Source organism: Lutra lutra, chromosome 10 (genome assembly GCF_902655055.1).
Source record: "Lutra lutra chromosome 10, mLutLut1.2, whole genome shotgun sequence".
Taxonomy (NCBI): Eukaryota; Metazoa; Chordata; class Mammalia; order Carnivora; family Mustelidae; genus Lutra; species Lutra lutra.
Window position 1 is genome coordinate 21,224,189 of NC_062287.1, and position 27,250 is coordinate 21,251,438.

A 27,250-nucleotide genomic window follows, 5' to 3' on the forward strand; every position below is an offset into this window, starting at 1 on the left:
ATGGGGATCGATCTTGCTCAGCCCATCTAAAAAGCCATCTAAAATGGCTTTTAGACTGAATTCTTAAAGAAAGAAGCTGAACATTAAAAAAAAAAATCTTTTTCTGGGGCACCTGGGTGGCTCAGTCAGTTAAGTATGGGACTCGGTTCCAGCTCAGGTCATGATCTCAGCGGGGAGTGTGCTAGAGAGTCTCTCCCTCTTCCCCTCCCTCCACTCGTGTGTGTGCACACTTGAGAACTCTCCCTCTCTCTCTCTCTCAGATAAATAAATCTTTAAGAAGGGTTTTCTATGCTGCTTTTTCATAGTTTCTATCATTTCCCTCATTTCTTTTAGTTCACTTTGAAATCTCACATTGAGTTTCTATCAATTTTGCAGCCGTCTTTTTCTGGCACCCTTCTGTTTTCTGTAAGTATGGTGTTCAGTGCATTTGTCTCATAACATTACATGGGGTTTATGTGCAGGTCTTTTATGTCATACATGTTTAAATTAAATATGTTTTTCCAGGAAGATCCCTATGTTGGGGTTGGCAGTGGACAGATTCGGGAGGTGGGGAGGGCTTTCCTAGCTTCATCTCTTGAAGACAGTAAAAGGGAAGTACTTAAAATTTTTCATCTCTCCAGAGCAACCTCTACAGTGATTTCCAAGTGTTGCTACCTGCTATTTCCCCTCCCACCAACATTCGAACTTTGTCTTAAAACCTTAGCCTGGATTCCCGGCTCAATTTCGCTTCTACTGACTGTTCCTTTCTTCCTTGGAATGGAACTTTATGTTTGTGGGAGGAATTTCAGCGACGTATTTTCTACATGTCTGAGATCTTTGAGGGCTGAGGCCACCCGAGCAGATCTTGCTAGCAGATGGCACTTTGCTTTTGCTGTCCTAGCTATTCTGCCTTACTCATGAGAGGATTTGTAGAGGTTCATAAACCATGCTGCTGTCTCTCACTTGTCCCAACTGAAAGACCACAGTCCTACCTTGATGGTCCTAAGCAAAGATTTAAAATCAGCCCATGAAGTTTGAGGCAGGTGCTCTCAAGCTCCAGACTCACAGCCTTTTCCCAGTCGTGGGAAAAGAACGCGCATTCTTCCAGAGGCTACTTCCTCTGCCTGAGGGCCAGTATCAGTCTGTGACAGAGCTATAACTATCCAAAGTGCCGAAAGGGAACAAATAATGTTTATGTTTCCAGTTTTTCTTTGTCTCTGTGAGCAGCACCTCCAGAATAAATCAGGCAATCCGTACGTCTGTGTTGAATACTTACAGGGCACATTTTAAAATATTCAGCAGTCTTCTTAGAGCTCCATCCATGGGAAAACATGAGATCAAACAGTGAGCCCAGGATCCTATAATATGTCCGTGTAGAGTATATCATATCTCTGAATGATGTTCCGAGGCCGGCCTCCTGGTATTTCAGTTCAATCAAGACTGGTGCAAAATTTGTGAGCAGAACAGAAGTTCTGTGGTGTGGTTTTCTGAGAGCTTGTCGATCATGAGCACGTTTCTATTGGGTTTCTAGGATTTTACACACATTTCTACGAAAGAAACCCTGTTTTCCTACGATGAATAATCCTCCAGATTTCTAGTTCCATACAATTGGTTTGTCTTCCTTTGATCAATTTTTCCTGTCTCAGTCTGTCTCCAAGTAAGGAATCCAAGGAATCTTTGGCCAGAATGAATGTTCTGGACTGGAATCTGGAACTAGGGTCCATATTCAGAGTCTGTCTTTCCTCATGGCTTCTTCTGTGTCCTATCTTCCCCCCACCCACCCACCCAACCACCACCATCAAATGCAAAGAACAGAGATGTACTCCACTTGGGCAAGAAAATTAGGAGGTGATGGGGTATTGTAAATGGGGCAATAGGGGAGTCAGAATCTCCTGGAAATCCAAGATGGGAAACATAATAGGACGGGCTCCGAAAGATTGGACCTGGAGGGCCAGTCTGGGTATGACGAAGCGCTGGGGGCTTTGCCACAGTGTTTTATGAAGCTTCACTTCACTTCACTCATTGTGCTAGTGAGTCTCCAGCTGCCTGTATAGTCTTCCTACTACTGGTTACCTTCTCTACCATCTCTATTGTTTCCCTTCTCTAATGTGAAGTTTCCAATTTTGACTGGTTTGGGACCATTCTAGGCACTAACCATACATCACAGTAATTCCCCTGAGAATTCCTTCATTGTTGGAAACCACTGCCAGCATCTCCATTCTATCCATATCAACGAATTAACCAGCCCTGAATGGGTGTGTCTACCATATTTTCTACTTCTCAAGATGCTAAAGTATAATATGCCTGCTAATGTGACACAATTTGGGACAAGTCCCAGTATACGTATATTGCAAATATTTCAAAATTCATTTGTGTTTTAAAATGTTTTATTATGTCTATGCAAATACAATGTGGTAGAAAACAATAAGCATTTATAAGCCTGGATCCAGAGGGGAATTACTAAACCTGGGGTAATATTATATTTGTATACATAATTATTCAGCTAAAAAATAAATATAATAGTTTCTGTAGATTCTAATACATAGGAAGGCAAATGGAGCAAAAGAAAAGTTTAACCTAAAGTGAGTGAACAATAATTTAGGGATTCATTTTTGTCATTTCAGAGCTTATTATTTTGGTTGGAACACTAGAGTGAAGTCTGAAACTTTTATCTCTCCTTGACATAATCTGTTGCAGGGTTGTGCCAATAAATACTCAGCTTTTTACCAATGAGTTCATTGAGTGCAAGGTAAAATTTAAATATTTTTCAGGACTGGGTGGTACAGTATTCCTCACATGCCAGGAGACAGAGTAGTTGGCCAACAATGAGGCCAAGTACTTATCCTGATGGACTTGGCTTTGGCCATGAAAGCAAGAGAAGATCATTGGAAACATGGTAGCTTAGGGCTATGTGTTAGGTGTAACTGTGGCTGGTACAGTTTCCCCAAATGGTGGCAGGCACAAAGACTCTCTTGTCTAGTTCACTGACTATTCTTTTTGTGGAAGTTTGAATTCCTCACTTCACATTTACTTTCTCAAGCCTTTGTTTAATAGAAGCCCTTCCTGCCCTCCAGTAAATACCTCTTCTATATTCCTCCCCAATTTTTCTTCTAAAATATCTTGTGATTTCTTTTTCCTATTTCTATCCAGTCTACTTTCTTTTGATCTTTACTCAGGAGCTATACCAAAAAATACTCTGTTCCCTCTGCCAGAGATTTCCCCCCAGGTTTAGCATCAGAACTTGAGGACAGTTACAGATCGCCAAGCAGTATCAAGTGGTAAAGACAGGGGAACCCAAGAAGAAGGCAGAGATTGGGGGTTCCCATTTTCCTCTTAATGGAAGCACTGACACAGGAAATATGGAGCTCCCATGGGTAGATCTACTAGAACAGATTGGAGAGTAGGGTCTGGATTTTGAAATAATGTACAATGATGTTGCCATTGTGTAAGGGAAGGGCAAAGATTACTGGCAGAGATAGTTTAAGTTCATCTACTCTTTAAGTGTTCTGGTTGGATGTCATCATGCATAGTGTAATCTGCATCTTCTCCATACGGCACTGACCTTTCCAAATTATTCTTTCCAGTATTACACATGGATTTATCATTGCAGCAATGTGTTTCTTTCAGTAAGTCATGGTATACTTGGGTCATTCCCTCTTGACAAACTTTACAAGACAGTTTTGTAAGATGAAACAAGTATCTCCCTAAAGAGAGAAAAAAAGCAGATGCGATCACCTTGCTTATTCACACCATCTTCTTGGTAATAACGTCTCTCCAGAACCTCATTGGTTTTCTGTGGATAGGAATGAGCCCCAAAGCTGTGCCTGCATCTCATCTAGGTTTCTCTGGACAGGATCAGGCAAGAGACATCTGCCTTCCACATAAACTCTACCCCTGGTTGGTGTATGGAAAGTTCCTCTTTCCCCAGTATCTCCCATGGTCCCAGACTCCAGGGAAGGTGGGCACCACTGATGATGTTTTGTGTCTCCCTTTAACCCTTGCTTACCTGTAAGTTTATTCGAATAGTAATAGTGCTCTGTGGTACAACTCCTGTTGTACGGCAGGAACAAATTAAACTTCCAGCAGCGTTTCATTTTACTACGGCATTTGAATCCATCAAAGAAATCACATTCATGGCAAAATCGAATCCCTAAAGAAACAGAGGAAAGACTGAAAGCAGGGCACTAGGGAAAGGAATTAGCCTTCAGAAGCCTACCCCACTATCAACATTTATACCAGTGAGGTGTAGACCTCACAAGAAGGAAGCTGACAACCTTCCCAGCTCCTGCCTGGGGTCCTTACTCCCTTGAGTGGGCGACAGCTATGACCCCAGGGATTCAAGCCTCCTCCCCAGTTCATGCAAGGCTGGGGAAGAAAAAAGACACTAGAGCAGTGAGTGAGGAGAGTGGAATATTTCAGGGAGGGTAGAGAGACAATGTTTGAAAAAATCAGGAGTATCCCCTCTCATTGCGGCATTATTTATCCAAAAACTGCAAACCAACTGCGCCATACATTTCGAATCTGGGCCATGATCCTCTGTGAAAAGAAGAAGAAAAATTCTCCTTGAGCCATTGTAGAGCAGCCCAAAAAGTCAAGGTTAGAAGCCACCTCCCTTTTCTCCCCACATAGGCTCTTGCCACCCATCACTGCCTCCCTCACCAAGCTTTACCTTCATCATGGTCCATGAAGACCACTGTGAATGTGCCCAGCAGAAGCAAGTGCCACAGTCTGGGGCCCATTCCTGAGTCGGTCCCAGTGGGAGGCTCCAGCTCTATTTATTCCCATCACCTGCCCTCAGGCATCCCACTAGATCACAGAATCATAAATTTCAGATCAAGCCACCTGAATCCTCTCTACAATGTTCCCAGGAGAGGGTACATCCTGTCTGCGTTTGCATGCCTCTAGATACTCAGAACTTAGCCCATCCAGACACCCCCTTTCATTTTATTAGATCCAGCATGAGGTACTCATTAATGCTGGTGGAGAATCTCTCTCGCTAGTACCTCTTCACTTCCCCTGTAGTTCTGGATGTTGGTCTGCAAAGAGCGTGACTAACCCCATGTCCGCAAGACAGCCTTTCCCACATGACAGAGCTGAGATCACTGAGCATCTGAGACAGAGAGGCTCAGGCCCTTCCAGGTAGAATCATCCTGGACACTGGCCTCAGGGCGACCTCCAGTGGTACTACCCCACCCCACCCCACCCAAGTGGGTCATCAGGACCAGAGCCTGGGACTATAGATGTGGTCCACCTGCCCATCGTAGCACACCTCTGAGAGACGGATGGGGCAGTTCAAGAAGTGGTGAAGAGGTTTAGATCTGTGTCCCTTGAGCTTTATTCATTAATTTGTCCAAAGGAGACAAAGACCAGAAATGATTACAGTGGGAGAGACTTACACGGAGGGTGACAGGGGGAGAGGAAGACATATTTGGATGAGTCACTAGAAATGGATTGTGAGGGAAGGAAAGGAGCAGGGAGGCCTGGAAAGGGGTTTTCCCATCACTTCTCTGTCTTTGCCTCCCTTCCCGCAGATCGCACCCACAGGTGTCCCTCCCTCTTTCATCCACGAAGTGTCAGTTGATTAGTGAGGCTCACCAGCGCACTCCCGGCAAACACGAACTATCTGTATGTATGCGCAAAGCTCCCTGACCGCGCTCGCCCTGTCCCTTTCCTGTTTTCTCCCACGTGTTTGGCCCAGTTTGTCATTTGATGGCTTTTCCTTATTTATGTTTTTTGTCTCTTGCCCTCTCAAGGACGAAAGTGCCATGAATGCAAGATTTTCCTGTGTCATGTCCACTGCTCTCTCCTCAGCACCTAGAAGGATGCCTTGCACCTCTCAGATAATCAAACTATCTGATGAAAACATGAGTGCACTGTTGTCATTGTTAACCTGAGAGGCACAAGGGAACGGTCCCGCCATACGGACAGCCCTTAATTCCCAGATCGTAAGATGACAGTCCTTGTCTACCTTGCGGTTGGTGGTCACCACACAGAAGACAGGCATGGGTAATGGCAGCTTCCCGTCTTGGGGGAAGAGTGAGTGTGGGGCCCATTTATCTTGAGTGAGCTCCTTCCCAGAACCAGAAGCAGGCTACCCCAAGTGCGATCCCCCGCATAATCTTCCCTCCACATCTGGGATGGAAGATGAAGTGTGCTACCTACCGGCCATGGGCTCTTCAACAAGTTTCTCCCTTCTCTGTGCCTCTGGGACCTCACAGGTGGAAACAAGGACTGCCAGAGCTACATCAGATGGAGGCATTGGAACTTAAGAAATTCACATACGGAGCAGCACCTGGGGGCTCAGTCGGTTAGGTGTCTGCCTTCGGCTCAGATCAAGGTCTTATGGTCCTGGGACTGAGTCCTGAGTAGGGCTCTTGCTTGCCAAGGGAGTCTGCTTGTCCCTCTCCCTCTGGCCCTCCTCACCAACACATGCTCTCTCTCTCATAAAGAAATAAAATCTAAAAAGAAATAAAAATTCATGTGTGGATAATGGTCAGGAAGACCCTACTTGGTGTCAAATCTTCTCTGGGCATGTTATGCACTTGATTTCTTTGGATTTTCTGAACAAGCACGTAGGTTAGAAAGAATGGACCTCATCTTCCAGTTGAAGCCCAAGGGCACATGGAGGGGAAGTATTTTTCCCCTGGGAACAAGGTGCCTACCTGTTGGACTTGGTGGGCCATTATCTTTCCATTTTACCATGCTGTTTCCTTCTTTTTACAATCTGGAGAAGGGTTCCCAGGGCTGGGGATGACTGTGGGGAGAGACGAAGGGAGAACAGGTAAGAAAAAGTCTTTCTCCATTAAAAAAATAAAATAAAATAAGAATCTCTCTCTGCCTGGCAGAGAAAACATTCACAAATGAACTCCCACTAAAACTAGGGTGCCCCACAAACCTGGTTGGGATCTAAGACTTATGAGCCACTGTCCAAGTAATTCCCACAGGGACCACATTCGTGAGTCTTGCATTTGGACCATGTGAGACACAGGCACCAATCCATGCACAGAAGTTCAGAGGGTCTGAGTTGGGAAACCAAGCTTCTGCTTGGAAGCAAAGGACCCCGTGTTCTGGCTGGAAGGATGCTCCTGCACCAGGATCTGGGCAACCAGGGATTAAAATCGGCACTGAATCCCAAAGTTTGTGCAATGTATCTCTCTCCTGTGTTCATCAGGCAACTTTGGACAACATTCTACATGGAAGAAAAGGAACAGAAATTGTGGAAATATGCCAAACTCCTAAGAAGTACCTAAAACTCCCTTTGTGCTTCCAAATCTGAGGAAAACTGTGGACAGGTGCCATAGCTTCATGCAAGAATTCTTCTGTGCATGTACCACAGGTTCATGTTCATAACAACTGACATGGTTGACGCGGTATGTGTGAGGCTGTGATTTGTTATTGTGGGAAGGGCACCTTTGTCATCGAACCTGTCTTCCCCTCCTAGAATTCGAGGCCCAGATATGGCGGGAGATTCGGGAGCAGGTCTCCTGGTCAATCCCTTTTAAAAGGTGAACACCTGAGTCTGCCTTCCAGACTGTGCCAGAAGCTTTGGCCACTGCTTAGCCCCTCAACCCCTCACCTGAGGATCTCAGCATGGGCCCCAGACTGACCTTGGACACCTGTGGCCACCTGTCCCTCCCACAGATAGAGATGATGTGCCCAGTAGCCATCTTTTCCTCCCCACTCCTTGTCTGAACCCCTGGAAGCAGGTTCCCAGCCCTCCCCCGTCTCAGGGCTGACAGTCTGCACCTTCTCCCCTCCTCTCCTGGCTCCTATTCAAAGCCTTTCCACTCTGCTGCCCCTTCCTCCATGGGAGGTTATAGGACATGCTGTCCTGCTCCTGTCCTGCCCAGAGGCTCACCCTGGACTCATGCCCTATGTCTGCAGATGGAGGAGAAAGTAATGGACTGGAGGCCACATTCGGCTCCTTTGTAGTCAGTCCCAGGGTGGGTTCCCCTTGTCCCTGTAGGAGGACCGTGAAAGGGCAGGGGATACAGGGAAAAAGAAAATAGGAACAGAAGCCACCTCTGCCCCACCCAAACCCAAAGAATGTTCCCTGCATTCCACAATAACCTCTTCACTAGTTCTGCCAACCTCCAACAAGCACTTCTCCTAGCCCTGCTCAGTAGGGAGCCCACCCGAGAGTGGGATCATCTGGTCCCAGGGGAGTCCAGGAGAAGAGGGAGACTTGCTGTATTACAGGGCTCCCGTGGAGCTCCCACACTGGCAGGAAGAAGGAAATGTGAGATGGATATCCAGTCCCATTTCTTCTCTGTGACCATTTCTTCTGCATGTGACAGCAAACCTGCCTCACTCGCAGGTCTCCTGGGGACATGGGGTCTGGCTGACTAGCTCTCCTGGCCTGCAGTCCCCCTAGGCCTGCCTCAGACCCACGCTCCCTCTAGCCTCTGGACCCAGCCCACAGCACTGCCCTGCAGGCCTGGGTCTCACCCCAGAATCCTCTGGCCCCCTTCCCCATACTCAACTCAAATCAGCCTCCTGACCTAGTCTCTCTTCTCTGCTTTAACTGTCATCCAGACTTTCTAGCTATAGCAGCCTGGAAGGTACCATTTTCTGAAATGGGTCAATGCGTTGGGCATAGAAGCCACAGAGCCCCATGTCTTCCTTTTTATGCTTAAGAGATGGGACTGAACTGAAATTCTGTCACAATGTCAAGGCAGAGAGAGATCCTGATCTGGGTCCCCTCAGCTGTCAGGTCAGGGATCATGTGTGACTGTCGACAGAAGCAAGGAACAGGAATTAGGGGTCAGACATGAACTCTGAGTCACCCCTTCTCGTTGGTTCAGCTCTTACCATGCACACCGCTTAGGACCTTAATTCACCTAACATAGTTGACAGGGGATCGATTGTGGAGAGGCCATGAGTAACGATGGGCTTTTTCACCAGGACACCCCCTAAAGCTTTCTGCGTGACCCCCTTTCCTGAGGCTCTTCCTAGATGGAATCAGCAGGATCTCAGTCACCAAGGCAGGGAGGGCTTTGCCCTGAGCCCATTCCCTGAAGCCCTGTTCCACTGCCCCAGCCTCTTACTGCCTTCCAGCCCGTTGCTCTGGTCATTGTCCAGCACATTTCGGACTGATGAGTACAGGGTAGGAGGTTCCAGTCAGCCACCCCTGAACAGCCGTTCTCAATTTCCAGGACTGCGGTCACAGCAGAGGAGCTTCCCTCTGCAGGCTGCTGGGACATGGACAAGTCAGCCTGGAGAAGAGGGCGTGGAAGTTATACTGTCCCTTAGCTATCACTTCTGCATGTTCCCGTCTACCCAGGCTGCTGTGACATCAACGACATGTTCCCCCTGGATTTGCTGCTTTCTCTCTCTATCTGCATAGATGCCATTTAACATCTTAAGCCTCTTACCATTTAGATAACATGCATTATCTACTTACCAGAATGTACCATTACAGGGTACAATGTTTGTATTATATACACAATTATATAATCCTCCGTTATATGAAACTTGGGGGCATTTTTAATGTATCAGATAGAGGAAGGACATGGAAACCATTGCACTGTGTTTCACAGAATTGATGTGTTTAGATGAGGAACCCACTCTGCTTACCCCATTCCCTGCCACATAAAACAAGACTAACGCGACCACCTTTCTAACTCCTGATTCATTGGGGATATCATAAAATTTAAAACCTTGCGATCTCTATTCATACTCAGAGAACACCGGAGAAATCCCCGGTTTAAAACGGTCACCTTCCCAAAACAGGGCAGCAGATCCAAAACTTCAGTCCGATGCGATATTCAGTTCCAGGACACCGGGACCATGACTTGAGCCAAAGGTAGCTGCTTAAGCAAGGGAGTCACTCTGGTGCTCCCCAAACTGAGCGTATTAATGAGAAGTTTATCTTCAGAATTTTTTTTTCAGAATTTTTTAAAAAATTATTTATTTGACAGTGAGAGAGGAACACAAGCAGAAGGGAGAAGGAAGAGCAGGTTTCCTGCCAAGCAGGGAGTCTGATGCAGGACCCGGGGATCATGACCTGAGCCAAAGGCAGAGCTTAACGACTGAGCCCCCCAGGTGCCCCATCCTCAGAATTGATGGGATTCCATGAGATTATAATTGATTTGAACCAGGGCCTAGTGTGGAAATGAGATTCTACTGAGAACCAGTTATAGTACTAATCTGAATCAGGAGTGAATTTAAGACTAATCTCCTTTCCTCCCATATATATTTCCAAAGTGAGTCCCTGGAAGGAGGTGTTTCCTGAAGTGCAGAAATAGAACTTGGAAAGGAGCACTTTGTGGTTGGTTGGTTGGTTGGTTGGTTGGTTTTGACAGGGGTACTTTGAATTGCTTTTGGACCAAACCTCTGAAATGCAGTGACTCCCATCCTCTCTTGAAGCAGAAGGGCAGCCAGGTGCGATGGAGAGCAACTGGGTCTGGCATTAGACCCTGCCTGGGGCTTAAGGGTGGCCGGTATCTCAGGCTAGTTGGCCAATCCTCAACAGCCCTAGAGTAGACACTCTGTTTTGTAGATCACGTTAGAGACAGAACATTTCCCTCCTGGTCACCTGGTACAAGAACACCCCACAATCTTTGCTTCTCTACCTCAGTTGGCTATATTGCAGAGTCAGTGCAGATAGGGACCATGGGAACATGGCTGGGAGATTCAGGACTCATTGGAGAAGACTTCTGAGGCTTTGAATAGGAAAACATTACTGGAGGCTCTGAGACTGGAAGACGTGGAATCAAGGAAAAGTCCATTTGGTCTTTTATGTGATTTTTCTCTCCTGCGAAATCAATCTGACCCATTATATCCTGGCTACTGCCCTATCTAGGAATAAAGCAAGATATGGTACAGAAAAGAGGAGAGCTAAAATAAAATAATAATTACAGGCATGGTCTGACTTTATTTATTTATTTATTTATTTATTTATTTATGTAAGTAAGCTCTCTGCCCAACATGGGGCTTGAACTCCCAATCCCAAGATCAAGAGTCACATGCCCTACCAAATGAGCCAACCAGGCACCTCTGGTCTGGTATTTTTAAAGAGATCATGCAATATAACATTCCCTCATCAACCAGGGAATTATTCTGAGCAACGGTTTTCCAAATACTTTCATCTTTTCATTTGTAACAGAACCCAGGGGACACATATCAGAAAATTCTCTTATGGCATAAAAGGATTGCTTCATCCCCCATTAGCCCATGATGCTCATGGTCAGAAGAAGAGAGAAGAGGAGTAGGAGCAGGATAGCCGAGTGTCTCCATTGCCTGTCCCCAATAGGCATAGTAAAAGGTCACTGTACTGACTGTAGTTTTATTTTGATTACATGAGGGAGTTTAAGTTGTAATTACACAATGGGGGAAGGAAAAACGAAGTTTGAAAATCAGGGGATTCGCTGGAAGATCTTTAATTATTCCTCTGCTCAATAATCTTGTTGAATAGGAAAGACAATAAAGACAAAACCACCAGGGATTGATACCTTGCAAGAATGAGGGCTGGAGTATGCCACCAGGTCAGGAAGCCTCTCCAGTTGAAACACCAGCAGAAGTGAGAGAACAAGGAACACAGGTGTGATGATGCAGCTGGGATGACCGACCTTCTCAGTTACAGAAGTGGGGATTGTGGTACCTACTTCATATTGCTTCATCATTTCAGTGATCTCCCTTGGCCCCCACTAGAAGGAGCCCTGGCAGTGGCTATTTCATTGTTGGTGGTGGTATTATGATTAAACTGCTATCACCTCCCAAGAATAAGGCTGTAATGGGAGTTACTGAACCCCCTGTGCTGGGAATGTAAAAGTTTCCACCCAAGTGAAGGAGAATGGATGCTGAGAGAAAAAAAGGGTTGGGGTGGGCTGGTTTTATTCCATTTACTCCTTCCAGATCAATTCTCCACCCTTTTCTACTTGCTGGCTGACCCATATGACATATGGATTCATGATATATGGCCCCAAACCTCTAGGCTCTGTTGAGCAAGGCCAGTGGGAAGCTTCTGCAGATCAGTAAGATAGAGTAAGATGAGGTCACTGTCCTTAGTCTCCAGTTCTCTCTTGAAAACATGGCCTCAGGCCAACTCTGCCCCCAATAAAAAGTCTCTGCCAAACATGCTTTGCATGTCCAGCAACATCCTTCTCCCCTTCTTCCTGTGGATTAGGGAGGCTGGCAATCCAAATGTCTCCTCAATTCTTGAACTAGCCTGCTGTATAATTAGACTCTTGACACATAAAACTTATTGAATTCTTTACTAAATGTTCCTGTTTCCTGTTTGAACCCCAGTGGTGCCAGCAAAGTTCTTGGGATTTTCGCTAAATCCCTGAGACAGGCAAAGGAACAAAAAAAATACATATATTTTTCTGCTCTTTTTTCTACTTATCTCCTTCTGAGACTTCCACTGTACGTATGTTGGCATACTTGATGGCGCCCCACAGATCTCTGAGCTTTTATTCATTTTCCTTCACTCTTTCTAGTCCTCAGACTGGGGGATCTTGATCTATTGTAAATTTACTCACACATTCTTCTGTTAGCTCAAATCTGATGGTCAATCCCTAAAGTGCGTTCAATGAGTATCAGTTACCACAGTTTTTCATTTTAGAATTTATATTTGATTGTTTTATATAATTTCAATTTATAATCTGTATTTTGGGAGATATTGTACTCATACTTCCCCTTAATTCTTTATACATGGTTTTCCTTTATCTTTTTTGAAGATATTTGTCACAGCTGATTTAAAGCCTTTGTCTAGTCAGTCCAACATATTCTTTTCCCTGCATGTAGGCCATACTTGCTATTTCTTTGTGTGTCTCACAATTTTTTTTTGTTGTTGTTCTTGAAAACGGAACATTGTAAATAATATAAAGTGGCAACTCCGGAAATAAATTCCCCAGGATTTGTTGTGGTGGTGGTTTATTTGTTATTCTTGTTCTTGTTCTTACTTTTGTTACGTTGCTTAGACTTTCCTGGACTAATGCTGTAAAGTGTGTATTCCTTATCATATGTGGTCACTGATAACACTGCTCACTTACTTTTGTGGTCAGAAATAATTCAAGAAAATTTCCTTAAATTCTATCAACCAATAAATCTATCCTTTACAGAAGGGCTATCTGTGTATGTTGACATATGCCTTTAAAGCTCTGGCAGTTTACAACTCTGCCTTAGCCTTTACTTCCTGCTTGTATAGAGCCCCAAGGTTAGCCAAGGTGAGAGGTTAAGTTCTTCTCAGGCCTTTCTTAGATGTGTGCACAGCTCTGCATATGTGTGCATCTTTCCATATTCTCAGAAATACACTGAAGCTTTTCAAAGGCCTCTGTAGACAACTCATTCCCCCAGACTTCTCCTTTAAGGTTTTTGGCTCTCCACTTGCTTTCCCTAATTAATATCACCACCTCAGGCATTGCAATGTCAACACTTGTCACGTATTGTTTTCCACAAATGCCCAAGGATAGACACTTTCCCATGAAGCAAGCTCTGAACTAGGGCAAATAAAGACAAGCTCTGTGAATGGAGCTTTTTCAGAGAGTATTCATATATGCAGAATAGTGACAATTCTGTGAGAATGGGGCTTTTTTGGGTAGCTCCAAGATCATTTTTCTCCCCAGAGTGTCTGCTAGGCTGATGATTTTCATAGCTACCATGGTTACAAGGGCGCTATGGTTTTCAAGGCTACCATGTAGCTAGGGAAAGAGAGAAAGGAATAGGTCAAGTTAAAATGCCACAAAGCTGGCCAATTGGGAGGAAGGCTATCCTGTGAAGAGGAAGCTAGTGAGGACCTCAGGGGCTGGGAAGTGAATGGATGCTTGGAGTCCAGGGTTCAGGCCACCTGCACCTCTTCCTGCATGGAGACTGCACCCCTGCAGGGGACTAGCCACCTGGGAAACCCTGCTCACAGAAAGGTCAACAGTGGAAGAAGCTTCAAATAACTGTATCTGCATAGAATGGAACAAAGGCATTGTAGGACTTGTGAGGGCCCTTGGTGAGACACTGATTCAAAGATGCCTCTGTGGATCGTCTGTTCAATGCAGAACTTGAACAAATTACAGGGTACAAGGCACAAAGTATTCTTTGTATGTCAATTAAGAATCATAGGGAAGAGGAATCATTGAGGGAAGAGAGGAAGATGGTGGTGGAGTAGGAGGACTGTAGGCTAGATTAGTCACATGAACATAACTAGATAACTATGAAATCATCTAAAACACCCCAGAAATCAACATAAAGACTGACAGAACAAACTCCACAACTAAAGGGAGAGAAGAAGCCACAATGACAAAGGACCAGGAGATGTAATTGGCTTTTCTAACACACAGAAGAGGGTAGAGATTTAGACAAAATGTGAAGGTGGAAGAATTTATCCCAAATGAAAGAACAAAATAAAGCCATGGCCAGGGATCTAAGCAAAGTAGATTAAGTAACATGACTGATGGAGAATTTAAAGCAACAATCATAAAGATATTCACTGGGGGGGGGTGGCGCCTGGGTGACTTGTGGTTAAGCCTCTGCCTTTTGCTCAGGTTGTGATCCCAGGGTCCTGGGATCAAGCCCCACATAGGGCTCTCTGCTCAGCAGGGAGCCTACTTCCCCTTCACTCTCTGCCTGCCTCTCTGCCTACTTGTGATCTCTGTCTGTCAAATAAACAAAATCTTAAAAAAAAAAAAGGATACTCACTGGGTTTAACAAAAGAATAGAAGATATCAGTGAGACCCTTACCACAGAGACAAAAGAGTTAAGAAAGAATCTATCAGAGATGAAGAGCACAATAAATGAGATTGGAAATGAGCCTGATGCAATGGACAGATGACTGAAAAAGTAGAACTAATTAATGACCAGGAAGACAAAGTAATGGAAAGTAATGAAACTGAACAAAAGAGAGGAAGAATTATGCAACATGAGAATAGACTTAGGGGACTCGGTGATTCTATCAAACATAAAAACATTCTTATTATAGTAATTCCAGAAGAAAAAGGGAGAAAAGAGAGAAAATATTTACTTGAAGAAACAATTGCTGAAAAATTCCTTAATATGGGGAAGGAAACAGACATCCAGATCCAGGAGGCACAGAAAACTCCCATCGAAATCAACAAAAGCAGGCCAACACCAAGGCCTACTAGATATGTCTCCTGAGGCAAGGGAAACAAAAGGAAAAATAAACTATTGGGATTATGTCAAGATAAAAAGCTTCTGAATAGTGGAGTGCCTGGGTGGCTCAGTGGGTTAAGCCACTGCCTTTGGCTCGGGTCATGATCTCAGGGTCCTGGGATTGAGCCCCATATTGGGCTCTCTGCTCAGTGAGGAGCCTGCTTTCCCCCTTCTTTCTGCCTGCCTCTCTGCATATTTGTGATCTCTCTCTCTCTCTCTGTCAAAAAAAAAAAAAAAGCTTCTGCATAGTGAAGGAAGCAATCAACAAAATTAAAAAGGCAGCCTAATGAATGGGAGAAGATATTTGCAAATGACATCTGATAAAGGGTTAGTATCCAAACTGTATAACATATAAAATGGAACACCACAAAAATGAATAATCCAATTTAAAAATGGGCAGATGACATGAATAGACATTTTCCAAAGAAGACATACAGATGGCCAGCAAACACATGAAAAGATCCTCAACATCACACATCATCAGGGAAATGCAAATCAAAACTACCATGAGGTGATATACCTCACTCCTGCCAGAATGGCTAAAATCAACATAAGAAACAACAGGTATTGGTGAGGATGTGAAGAGGGAATGCTCTTGCACTGTTGGTGGGAATGCAAACTGGTGCAGCCACTCTAGAAAAGAGTATGGAGGTTCCACAAAATGTTAAAAACTACCCTAGGATCCAGCAATTGCACTACTAGGGATTTACCCAAAGAATACAAAAATATTAATTCAAAGGGATCCATGAACCTCGATGTTTATAGCAGTATTATCTACCATAGCCAAGATGTGGAAACAGCCCAAGTGTCCTTCGATGGATGAATGGATAAAGAAGATGTGATACACACACACACGCACACACACACACACACACACACACACACTGGAATTTAGTCATAAAAAAGAATGAAATCTTGTTATTTGTAGCAATGTAGAAGGAGCAAGAGAGTACTATGCTTCATAAAATGAGTCAGGAAAGACAAATGGCATATGAGTTCACTCGGATGTGGAATTTAAGAAACCAAAGCAAAGAGCAAATGAACAAATGAGCAAAAGGGAAAAAAAGAGAAGGAGGCAAACCAAGAAACAGACTCTTAACTACAGAGAACACACTGATGGTTACCAGAGGGGTGGTGGGTGGGGAGATGGGGGAAATAGGTGGTGGGGATTAGGGACGCCACTTGTGATGAGCACTGGGTGTTGTATCGAAGTGTTGAATCACTATATTGTACACCTGAAATTAACTTTAACACTGTATGCTAACTGGAATTTAAATAAAAACGTTTTTTTTTGTTTTGTTTTTTTAAAGATTTTATTTATTTATTTGACAGAGAGAAATCACAAGCAGGCAGATGCAGGCAGAGAGAGAGGAGGAAGCAGGCTCCCTGCTGACCAGAAAGCCCCATTCGGGGCTTGAATCCAGGACCTGGGATCATACCTGAGCCGAAGGCAGCAGCTTAACCCACTGAGCCACCCAGGCGCCACAAATAAAAACGTTTTAAAAAGCTCACTGTTCTTTCCAAAAGTCAGTCTTTCTAAAATAAACTTCTCAGAGTGTTGCAAGCCTGCGGTTAATATCCAGAGTTTGAAAGAAGTTGATTTGACCGTTTTGCTAGTGTTCTCATTGTTTTTATGGAGAATCACACTATTGGTGATTCTTACTCTACCAGTCTGGAAGTCCTTCTCAGGACAAGCTTTTGAAAGAAGGAAAAAAGAATAACATTTGTTTGCCAGTTTGGTTAACTTATACCTCCTTGATGAGAAGTAAGATATTCAATATAAATATGAAGTTTTATTTATTTTTTTAAAAGATTTATTTGAGAGAGCAGAGCAAAGAGGAGATGAGCAAGAGAAAGGAGGCGTGAGAAGCAAGTAAGCCATGTTTAGGCAAAAAGGACAAAAACGGGTGGGAAGATTTGCCTCAGACATACCCGCAGCAGGCGACCTTCTACTTTCCAGCGTGGAGGAACAGCCAATGTGTAGTGCACAGAAGAGCCTTCAGCTTGGGTCGTCGTCCCAGCGTCCTGGGTTTGGGCCCTGCATCAGGCTCCCTGCTCAGCAGGAGTCTGCTTCTCTCTCTCCCCTCAACTGCTTGTGCTCGCTCGCTCTCTCTTGCTCTACTCTCTCAAATAAATAAATAAAATTCTTTAAAAACAAAAAGGAGAGAATCTGCCATACAACTCAAGAGCATTCACTGAAACATGGTATGTGTTAATTTGCCATTTGTTGCTCCAAAATTTCAAAAGGAAAATAATTCATATATAACTTGGAGGTTTTGAGTCCTGTGAAATAATATTTTCCACAATACTATATTCTCATAAGTTATAACTCACTATTAAATTCCCACTTTATAAAATACTTGTCAAGTGAAAAGAAACTACATAATTCTGCTATCGATCTGTTTATTGTGATTACTTCTGATCAATACCAAAGAAATGTGACTTTAACCTCAAAAGTTTGTCAAGAATATCTCATATATTACTTGTCTGGAAAATCAAAGTAGTTGTCTCTTATAAGAACTATATTCATGCTTCCAAAAAAGCTAGTTCAAGAATGAATGTCTCATTTTCTGGGTTACTGGGCGATTTAGTGGAATTGTTAATGACAGGGATTCTAGGTCAGACATATTGAATGCATTCTGGCAGTGCCTTTGCAAATTATTTTTTCTCCTTAAAAAATTTCAATATCTGGGGGTGCCTGGGTGGGTCAGTGGGTTAAGCATCTGCCCTTTGGCTCAGATCATGATCCCAGGGTCCTGGGACTGAACCCTGACTTGGGCCCCTCCTGCTCACTGAGGAGTCTGCTTCTCCCTCTCTTCTCCCCTCCCTCCAGCTCATGTTCTCTCTCTCTCTCTCTCTCTCTCTCAAATAAATAAATAAATAATTTTTATTATGTTCAGTTAGCCAGCATATACTTACCAAAAAAGAAAGAAAGAAAACTTCAGTATCTGTAAGACTCAGTTTCTGCATCTGGGTCATAAAGACAATGAAACTACCTAAGTGTTTAAGGAGGTTGAGATGAGATATATGTATATATTGCTAAGCACTTGAAAAGTGCTCAAAATATTTTTAATTATTACCTGGGTCTTAGAGCCATGTCAATGATATCAAGGTTGGTGTGAGTTGGCTTTACACATACCTACAATGATAAATGGAACTGAGGAAAAATTGTGGTAGTTCAAGGGCTTCTTATTATTGACTCGTCTTTCATCGGTACCATTGCTATGCATGTGACATGAGTGATGACTTTGTTATCTGTTTTTTTTTTAAATTTTATTTTTTATAAGCATATATTTTTATCCTCAGGGGTACAGGTCTGTGAATCGCCAGGTTTACACACTTCACAGCACTCACCATAGCACATACCCTCCCCAATATCCATAACCCCACCCCCCTTCTCCCAACCCCCCTCCCCCCAGCAACCATCAGTTTGTTTTGTGAGATTAAGAGTCACTTATGGTTTGTCTCCCTCCCAATCCCATCTTGTTTCATTTACTCTTCTCCTACCCCCTTAACCCCCCATGTTGCATCTCCTCTCCCTCATATCAGGGAGATCATATGATAGTTGTCTTTCTCTGATTGACTTTTTCGCTAAGCATGATACCTTCTAGTTCCATCCACATCGTCGCATGGCAAGATTTCATTTCTTTTGATGGCTGCATAGTATTCCATTGTGTATATATACCACATCTTCTTTATCCATTCGTCTGTAGATGGACATCTAGGTTCTTTCCATAGTTTGGCTATTGTAGACATTGCTGCTGTAAACATTCCGGTGCACGTGCCCCTTTGGATCACTACGTTTGTATCTTTAGGGTAAATACCCAGCAGTGCAATTGCTGGGTCATAGGGTAGTTCTATTTTCAACATTTTGAGGAACCTCTGTGCTGTTTTCCAGAGTGGTTGCACCAGCTTGCATTCCCACCAACAGTGTAGGAGGGTTCCCCTTTCTCCGCATCCTCGCCAGTATCTGTCATTTCCTGACTTGTTAATTTTAGCCATTCTGACTGGTGTGAGGTGATATCTCATGGTGGTTTTGATTTGTATTTCCCTGATGCCGAGTGATATGGAGCACTTTTTCATGTGTCTGTTGGCCATCTGGATGTCTTCTTTGCAGAAATGTCTGTTCATATCTTCTGCCCATTTCTTGATTGGATTATTTGTTCTTTGGGTGTCGAGTTTGCTAAGTTCTTTATAGATTTTGGACACTAGCGCTTTATCTGATATGTCATTTGCAAATATCTTCTCCCATTCTGTCAGTTGTCTTTTGGTTTTGTTAACTGTTTCCTTTGCTCTGCAAAAGCTTTTGATCTTGATAAAATCCCAATAGTTCATTTTTGCCCTTGCTTCCCTTGCCTTTGGCGATGTTCCTAGGAAGATGTTGCTGTAGCTGAGGTCGAAGAGGTTGCTGCCTGTGTTCTCCTCAAGGATTTTGATGGATTCCTTTCTCACATTGAGGTCCTTCATCCATTTTGAGTCTATTTCATGTGTGGTGTAAGGAAATGATCCAATTTCATTTTTCTGCATGTGGCTGTCCAATTTTCCCAACACCATTTATTGAAGAGGCTGTCTTTTTTCCATTGGACATTCTTTCCTGCTTTGTCGAAGATGAGTTGACCATAGAGTTGAGGGTCTATTTCTGGGCTCTCTATTCTGTTCCATTGATCTATGTGTCTGTTTTTGTGCCAGTATCATGCTGTCTTGATGATGACAGCTTTGTAATAGAGCTTGAAGTCTGGAATTGTGATGCCACCAACTTTGGCTTTCTTTTTCAATATTCCTTTGGCTATTCGAGGTCTTTCTGGTTCCATATAAATTTTAGGATTATTTGTTCCATTTCTTTGAAAAAAATGGATGGTACTTTTGATAGGAATTGCATTAAATGTGTAGATTGCTTTAGGTAGCATAGACATTTTCACAATATTTATTCTTCCAATCCAGGAGCATGGAACATTTTTCCATTTCTTTGTGTCTTTCTCAATTTCTTTCATGAGTACTTTATAGTTTTCTGTGTATAGATTCTTAGTCTCTTTGGTTAGGTTTATTCCTAGGTATCTTATAGTTTGGGTGCAATTGTAAATGGGATGGACTCCTTAATTTCTCTTTCTTCTGTCTTGTTGTTGGTGTAGAGAAATGCAACTGATTTCTGTGCATTGATTTATATCCTGACACTTTACTGAATTCCTGTACAAGTTCTAGCAGTTTTGGAGTGGAGTCTTTTGGGTTTTCCACATATAGTATCATATCATCTGCGAAGAGTGATAGTTTGACTTCTTCTTTGCTGATTTGGATGCCTTTAATTTCCTTTGTTGTCTGATTGCTGAGGCTAGGACTTCTAGTACTATGTTGAATAGCAGTGGTGATAACGGACCTCCCTGCCGTGTTCCTGACCTTAGCGGAAAAGCTTTCAGTTTTTCTCCATTGAGAATGATATTTGTGGTGGGTTTTTCATAGATGGCTTTGATAATATTGAGGTATGTGCCGTCTATCCCTACACTTTGAAGAGTTTTGATCAGGAAGGGATGCTGTACTTTGTCAAATGCTTTTTCAGCATCTATGGAGAGTATCATATGGTTCTTGTTCTTTCTTTTATTAATGTGTTGTATCACATTGATTGATTTGCGGATGTTGAACCAACCTTGCAGCCCTGGAATAAATCCCACTTGGTCGTGGTGAATAATCCTTTTAATGTACTGTTGAATCTTATTGGCTAGTATTTTGGTGAGAATTTTTGCATCTGTGTTCATCAAGGATATTGGTCTGTAGTTCTCTTTCTTGATGGGATCCTTGTCTGGTTTTGGGATCAAGGTGAAGCTGGCCTCATAAAATGAGTTTGGAAGTTTTCCTTCCATTTCTATTTTTTGGAACAGTTTCAGGAGAATAGGAATTAGTTCTTCTTTAAATGTTTGGTAGAATTCACCCGGGAAGCCGTCTGGCCCTGGGCTTTTGTTTGTTTGGAGATTTTTGATGACTGTTTCAATCTCCTTACTGGTTATGGGTCCGTTCAGGCTTTCTATTTCTTCCTGGTTCAGTTGTGGTAGTTTATATGTCTCTAGGAATGCATCCATTTCTTCCAGATTGTCAAATTTGTTGGCGTAGAGTTGCTCATAGTATGTTCTTATAATTGTCTGTATTTCTTTGGTGTTCGTTGTGATCTCTCCTCTTTCATTCATGATTTTATTTATTTGGGTCCTTTCTCTTTTCTTTTGATAAGTCTGGCCAGGGGTTTATCAATCTTATTAATTCTTTCAAAGAACCAGCTCCTAGTTTCGTTGATTTGCTCTATTGTTTTTTTGGTTTCTATTTCATTGATATCTGCTCTGATATTTATGATTTCTCTTCTACTGCTGGGTTTATGGTTTCTTTCTTGTTCTTTCTCCAGCTCCTTTAGGTGTAGGGTTAGGTTGTGTACCTGAGACCTTTCTTGTTTCTTGAGAAAGGCTTGTACCGCTATATATTTTCCTCTCAGGACTGCCTTTGTTGCGTCCCACAGATTTTGAACCGTAGTGTTTTCATTATCATTTGTTTCCATGAATTTTTTCAATTCTTCTTTAATTTCCTGGTTGACCCATTCATTCTTTAGAAGGATGCTGTTTAGTCTCCATTTATTTGGGTTCTTTCCAAATTTCCTCTTGTGATTGATTTCTAGCTTCAGAGCATTGTGGTCTGAAAATATGCAGGGAATGATCCCAATCTTTTGATACCGGTTGAGACCTGATTTAGGACCGAGGATGTGATCTATTCTGGAGATTGTTCCATGTGCACCAGAGAAGAATGTGTATTCTGTTGCTTTGGGATGAAAAGTTCTGAATATATCTGTGATGTCCATCTGGTCCAGTGTGTCATTTAAGGCCTTTATTTCCTTGTTGATCTTTTGCTTGGATGATCTGTCCATTTCAGTGAGGGGAGTGTTAAAGTCCCCTACTATTATTGTATTATTGTTGATGTGTTTCTTTGATTTTGTTATTAATTGGTTTATATAGTTGGCTGCTCCCACGTTAGGGGCATAGATATTTAAAATTGTTAGATCTTCTTGTTGGACAGATCCTTTGAGTATGATATAGTGTCCTTCCTCATCTCTCATTATAGTCTTTGGCTTAAAATCTAATTGATCTGATATAAGGATTGCCACTCCTGCTTTCTTCTGATGTCCATTAGCATGGTAAATTCTTTTCCACCCCCTCACTTTAAATCTGGAGGTGTCTTCTGGTTTAAAATGAGTTTCTTGTAGGCAACATATAGATGGGTTTTGTTTTTTTTTATCCATTCTGATACCCTGTGTCTTTTGATTGGGGCATTTAGCCCATTAACATTCAGGGTAACTATTGAGAGATATGAGTTTAGTGCCATTGTATTGCCTGTAAGGTGACTGTTATTGTATATTGTTTCTGTTCCTTTCTGATCTACTACTTTTAGGGTCTCTTTTTGCTTAGAGGACCCCTTTCAATATTTCCTGGAGAGCTGGTTTGGTGTTTGCAAATTCTTTCAGTTTTTGTTTGTCCTGGAAGCTTTTAATCTCTCCTTCTATTTTCAATGATAGCCTAGCTGGATATAGTATTCTTGGCTGCATGTTTTTCTCGTTTAGTGCTTTGAATATATCATGCCAGCTCTTTCTGGCCTGCCAGGTCTCTGTGGATAAGTCTGCTGCCAATCTAATATTTTTACCATTATATGTTACAGACTTCTTTTCCCGGGGTGCTTTCAGGATTTTCTCTTTGTCACTAAGACTTGTAAATTTTACTATTAGGTGACGGAGTGTGAACCTATTCTTATTGATTTTGAGGGGGGTTCTCTCAACCTCCTGGATTTTGATGCTTGTTCCCTTTGCCATATTGGGGAAATTCTCTCCAATAATTTTTTCCAATATACCTTCTGCTCCCCTCTCTGTTTCCTCTTCTTCTGGAATCCCAATTATTCTAATGTTGTTTTGTCTTATGGTGTCACTTATCTCTCGAATTCTCCCCTTGTGGTCCAGTAGCTGTTTGTCCCTCTTTTGCTCAGCTTCTTTATTCTCTGTCATTTGGTCTTTTATATCACTAATTCTTTCTTCTGCCTCACTTAACCTAGCAGTGAGAGCCTCCATTTTTGATTGCACCTCATTAATAGCTTTTTTGATTTCAACTTGGTTCGATTTTAGTTCTTTTATTTCTCCAGAAAGGGCTTTTATATCTCCCGAGAGGGTTTCTCTAATATCTTCCATGCCTTTCTCGAGCCCGGCTAGAACCTTGAGAATCGTCATTCTGAACTCTAGATCTGACATATTACCAATGTCTGTATTGATTAGGTCCCTAGCCTTTGGTACTGCCTCTTGTTCTTTTTTTTGTGGTGAATTTTTCCGCCTTGTCATTTTGTCCAGATAAGAGTATATGAAGGAGCAAGTAAAATACTAGAAGGGTGGCAACAACCCCAGGAAAATATGCTTTAGCCAAATCAGAAGAGATCCCAAATCGTGAGGGGGGAGAAAGGGGATAAAAAGGTTCAGAAAGAAAAAAAAAAACAATTAAAAAAAGAATACCAATAAAGAAAAAATATAAAAAGGAAAAATATATATATATATATTAGATAAACTAGTTAAAAAAACGTTAAAAAAGAAAAGGGTAAAAGTTGAAAAAATTTAGCAGAAGAAGAGAAAAAAAATTGAAAAAGAAAAAAAAATTTATTAACAGCAAGGCTAAAGAATCATGGGGAGAAAGCCATGAGTTCCGTGCTTTGCTTTCTCTTCCTCTGGAATTCCGCTGCTCTCCTTGGTATTGAAACTGCACTCCTTGGTAGGTGAACTTGGTCCTGGCTGGGTTTCTTGTTGATCTTCTGGGGGAGGGGCCTGTTGTAGTGATTCTCAAGCGTCTTTGCCCCAAGCAGAGTTGCACCGCCCTTACCCGCGGCCGGGCTGAGTAATCCGCTCGGGTTTGCTTTCGGGAGTTTTTATTCCCTGAGCGCTTTCCGTAGAGTTCTGGAGGGCAGGAATGAATATGGCGGCCTCCTGGTCTCCAGCCCGGAGGAGCCGAGAGCCCGGGGCCCTACTCCTCAGTGCGCCCTCAGAGAACAGCGCCCAATGACTCCCGTCACCCTGGCCTCCGGCCGCGCTCCGAGCTGACCGAGCCTGCGACCGGTTCAAGGCAACCCCGAGCTTAGAGCTCACTCCTCGGCTCTGTCTCTGTAGCCGGCTTCCCTGTTCTAATACCTGCAAGCTCTGCGACACTCAGACACCCCCGATCCTTCTGTGACCCTGCGGGACCTGAGGCCATGCTGACCCCACATGGGCTTCACCCCGGTTAAGCCTCTGGAGCAATGTCCCTCAGCGGAACAGACTTTTAAAAGTCCTGATTTTGTGCTCCGTTGCTCCGCCGCTCGTGGGGAGCCGGCCCCTCCCCCCGCGGTCTATCTTCCCGTCGCTTTGGATTCACTTCTCTGCCAGTCCTACCTTTCAGATAGTGGTTGATTTTCTGTTTCTAGAATTGCTGTTCTTCTTCTCTTCGATCTCCCGTTGGATTTGTAGGTGTTTGCAATCTTTAGATAAGCTATCTAGCTGATCTCCCGCTACCTGAAGTAGTCTCAGCTGCTACTTCTCCGCCATCTTGACGTCCAATAGTGTTATCTGTTTTTAATGAGCCTAGCAGATTGCCAGTTATATTGCCATTATAACTCAAAAGAAAGCTAAACAATCGTCTACTTTGATGTGTCAGATTCACTGAATCATATAGTGTTATCCTATTGAAATTATTTATGTTCATTATTTAATTTTTAAAATAAAAATCAAGCCACACACAGACTGCCCTGATTTTGGGGGGCAAGCCACACATGGACTGCCCTGATGCATCACACCCAGGGAGGGTTCCCGGGGAACCTGCCTGTGTGTTCACATGGGCCAGCTCCCTAGCTCGCTGCTTCTACCCGCACCTGCTGCCCTCCTGTTTCTATCCCCTCTAGAACTGGTATGAGCAGGGGGAACAGTGCCCATTTAAAAAAAGAAAAGAAAAAGAAGAAGGAACAAGAAATAAGGACAAAAATGTAAAGTACCAGGGTGCCTGGGTGGCTCAGTGGGTTAAAGCCTCTGCCTTCAGCTCGGGTCATGATCCGGGAGTCCTGGGATCGAGCCCTGCATTGGGCTCTCTGCTCATCAGGCAGCCTGCTTCCTCCTCTTTTTCTCTTTCTCTCTCTCTCTTTCTCTCTTTCTCTGCCTGCCTCTCTGCCTACTTGTGATCTCTATCTGTCAAATAAATAAATAAAATCTTTTAAAAAATGTAAAGTACCTATCATATTACTGTTATAGGAGCTTTTTGGTCAAATGATTCCTTATTATATTTTTCACCTCTCTGTTGAGAGTCCCTACTCTTCATTCATGTGTGTCTTTTGCTGTAAGTTTTTGAGGTTATTTATAATAGGGCTTTTAAATTCCTTGTCTGTGAATTCCAACTTGGGTTGTTGCAAGGTTTTTTTATATTGATTTTCTGAAACTTTTTCCATGACTTCACTTCCATAGGAAAAGAAAATAAACTTATGCCAGAAAAGTTTATCACTCCATGTTTAAAACTACATAATACATTAAAAATGTACAATTTTCTACTATTAAAATTTGATAAGTAAAAGAGCTGATTGATAAAGAAGTAGATAGATAATAGATTTTAAATGAAAATGGGATCAAACTAAAATATATTATTTTGATTTTTACTGAACATACTGTAACATGTTTTCAAATTAATAAGTTTGTATTGATATTCTATCACTTCTAAGGATGCATGGTATTACAGTATATGGATGTATCATATTTGATTTGGGCAATCCTGATTATTTCTACTTTTTCACTTTTATTACCAATACTGCTGTGAAGTTTGTTTCCTCCATGTGTATTTTCTTTATCTTGCTTCATTCTTTCCCCAACATTAAAATTACTTTCTCATGATTTGTTTTTAATTGGGGTATAATTGATATACAAAATTACATTAGTTTCAGGTGTAAAACATCATGATTTGATTCTTGTATATATTGTGAAATGATCACCACAATAAGCCCAATATCCATCACCAAGTACACAATTTTTTTTTCTTGTAATGAGAACCTTTAAGATTTACTCTCTTAGCAACTTTCAAATATGCAAAAGTGTATCGTAAACTACACTCATCATGGTCTACGTTAGAGCTCCATAATTACTTGTTTTGTAACTGGAAGTCTGTAGCTTTTGATTCCCTTTACCCATTTCATCTATTGCCTACCCACCAATCTGTTTTCTTACTCTCTGCATCTATGAGCTTGTTTTGTTGTTTTTGTGGTTTTTCTTTGTTTTGATTTTAGATTCTACATTTATGTGAGATCATGCGATATTCGTCTTTCTCTATCTGACTTCTTTCACTTAGCATAATGCCCTCAATTTCCATCCATGTTATTGTAAATAGCAAGGTTTCATTCTTTTTTATGGCTAAATATTTCATTTATATATATATATATATATATATATATATATATATATATATATTTCATTTTATTTATTCAATATTTCATTTATATATATATATATATATATATATATCACAGTTATAACTATAGATATAGATGTATGTATGTGACTAATAAAGCTTCACAATACCCATTTAAGGAATTATGGGCTCTTGGTGTTGTCAGTTGTTCCTGATTGGCCCTTTGATGTATGTGCATGTGTACACACACACACACACACACACACACATTTTGTATGTGGTCAAATCTGTCAAACTTGCCCTGTTTTGTGATTGATGTTAGGATTAGAAAAGCTCTATTGCTAGATTATATAAATATTTATACTTGTTTTTAGTATGATAGTGAGTTTAGAATAGGAGAGCACTGGGGATTGTGTAAATGTATCCAATTCCAGCTGTGTCATTAACTAGTTGTAACAAACTGTATTTTCCAATGATGGCTGCAGCAATTTCTCCCATACCACAAACTCTCCTACAACTTTGCTACTCTTCAGTCAAAAAGTGAAACTTGCACAGGCTTATAACTCACCTATAACTAACAGAATGTACCAGAAGTAATGATGCATGACTTCCAAAGATAGCCCATAAAATGTGATACAATTTCCACATTGTTAGAATACACACTTTTCTTTAGAGCCCTAAGCTTCTGTTTAGGAAGTCTGGAGTCTCCATGCTATGAAGGGGCCCAAGAAACATGAAGGGTCCATATGGAGGTATTC

At 42.3% G+C, this 27,250-nt stretch overlaps 1 protein-coding gene across 2 annotated transcripts in view; it reads right to left on the reverse strand.

Annotated features, from left to right (window-relative positions):
- Positions 1–6,523: 6,523 nt before the first annotated feature.
- The window catches only part of LOC125078708 (prostate and testis expressed protein 13-like), an 85,201-nt gene continuing 64,474 nt past the window's right edge, over positions 6,524–27,250 (reverse strand). For both annotated transcript variants that reach the window (XR_007120967.1, XR_007120966.1), the window contains exon 2: positions 6,524–6,733. The gene's annotated coding sequence lies outside the window, so the exon portion shown is untranslated. The remainder of the gene's footprint in view (positions 6,734–27,250) is intronic.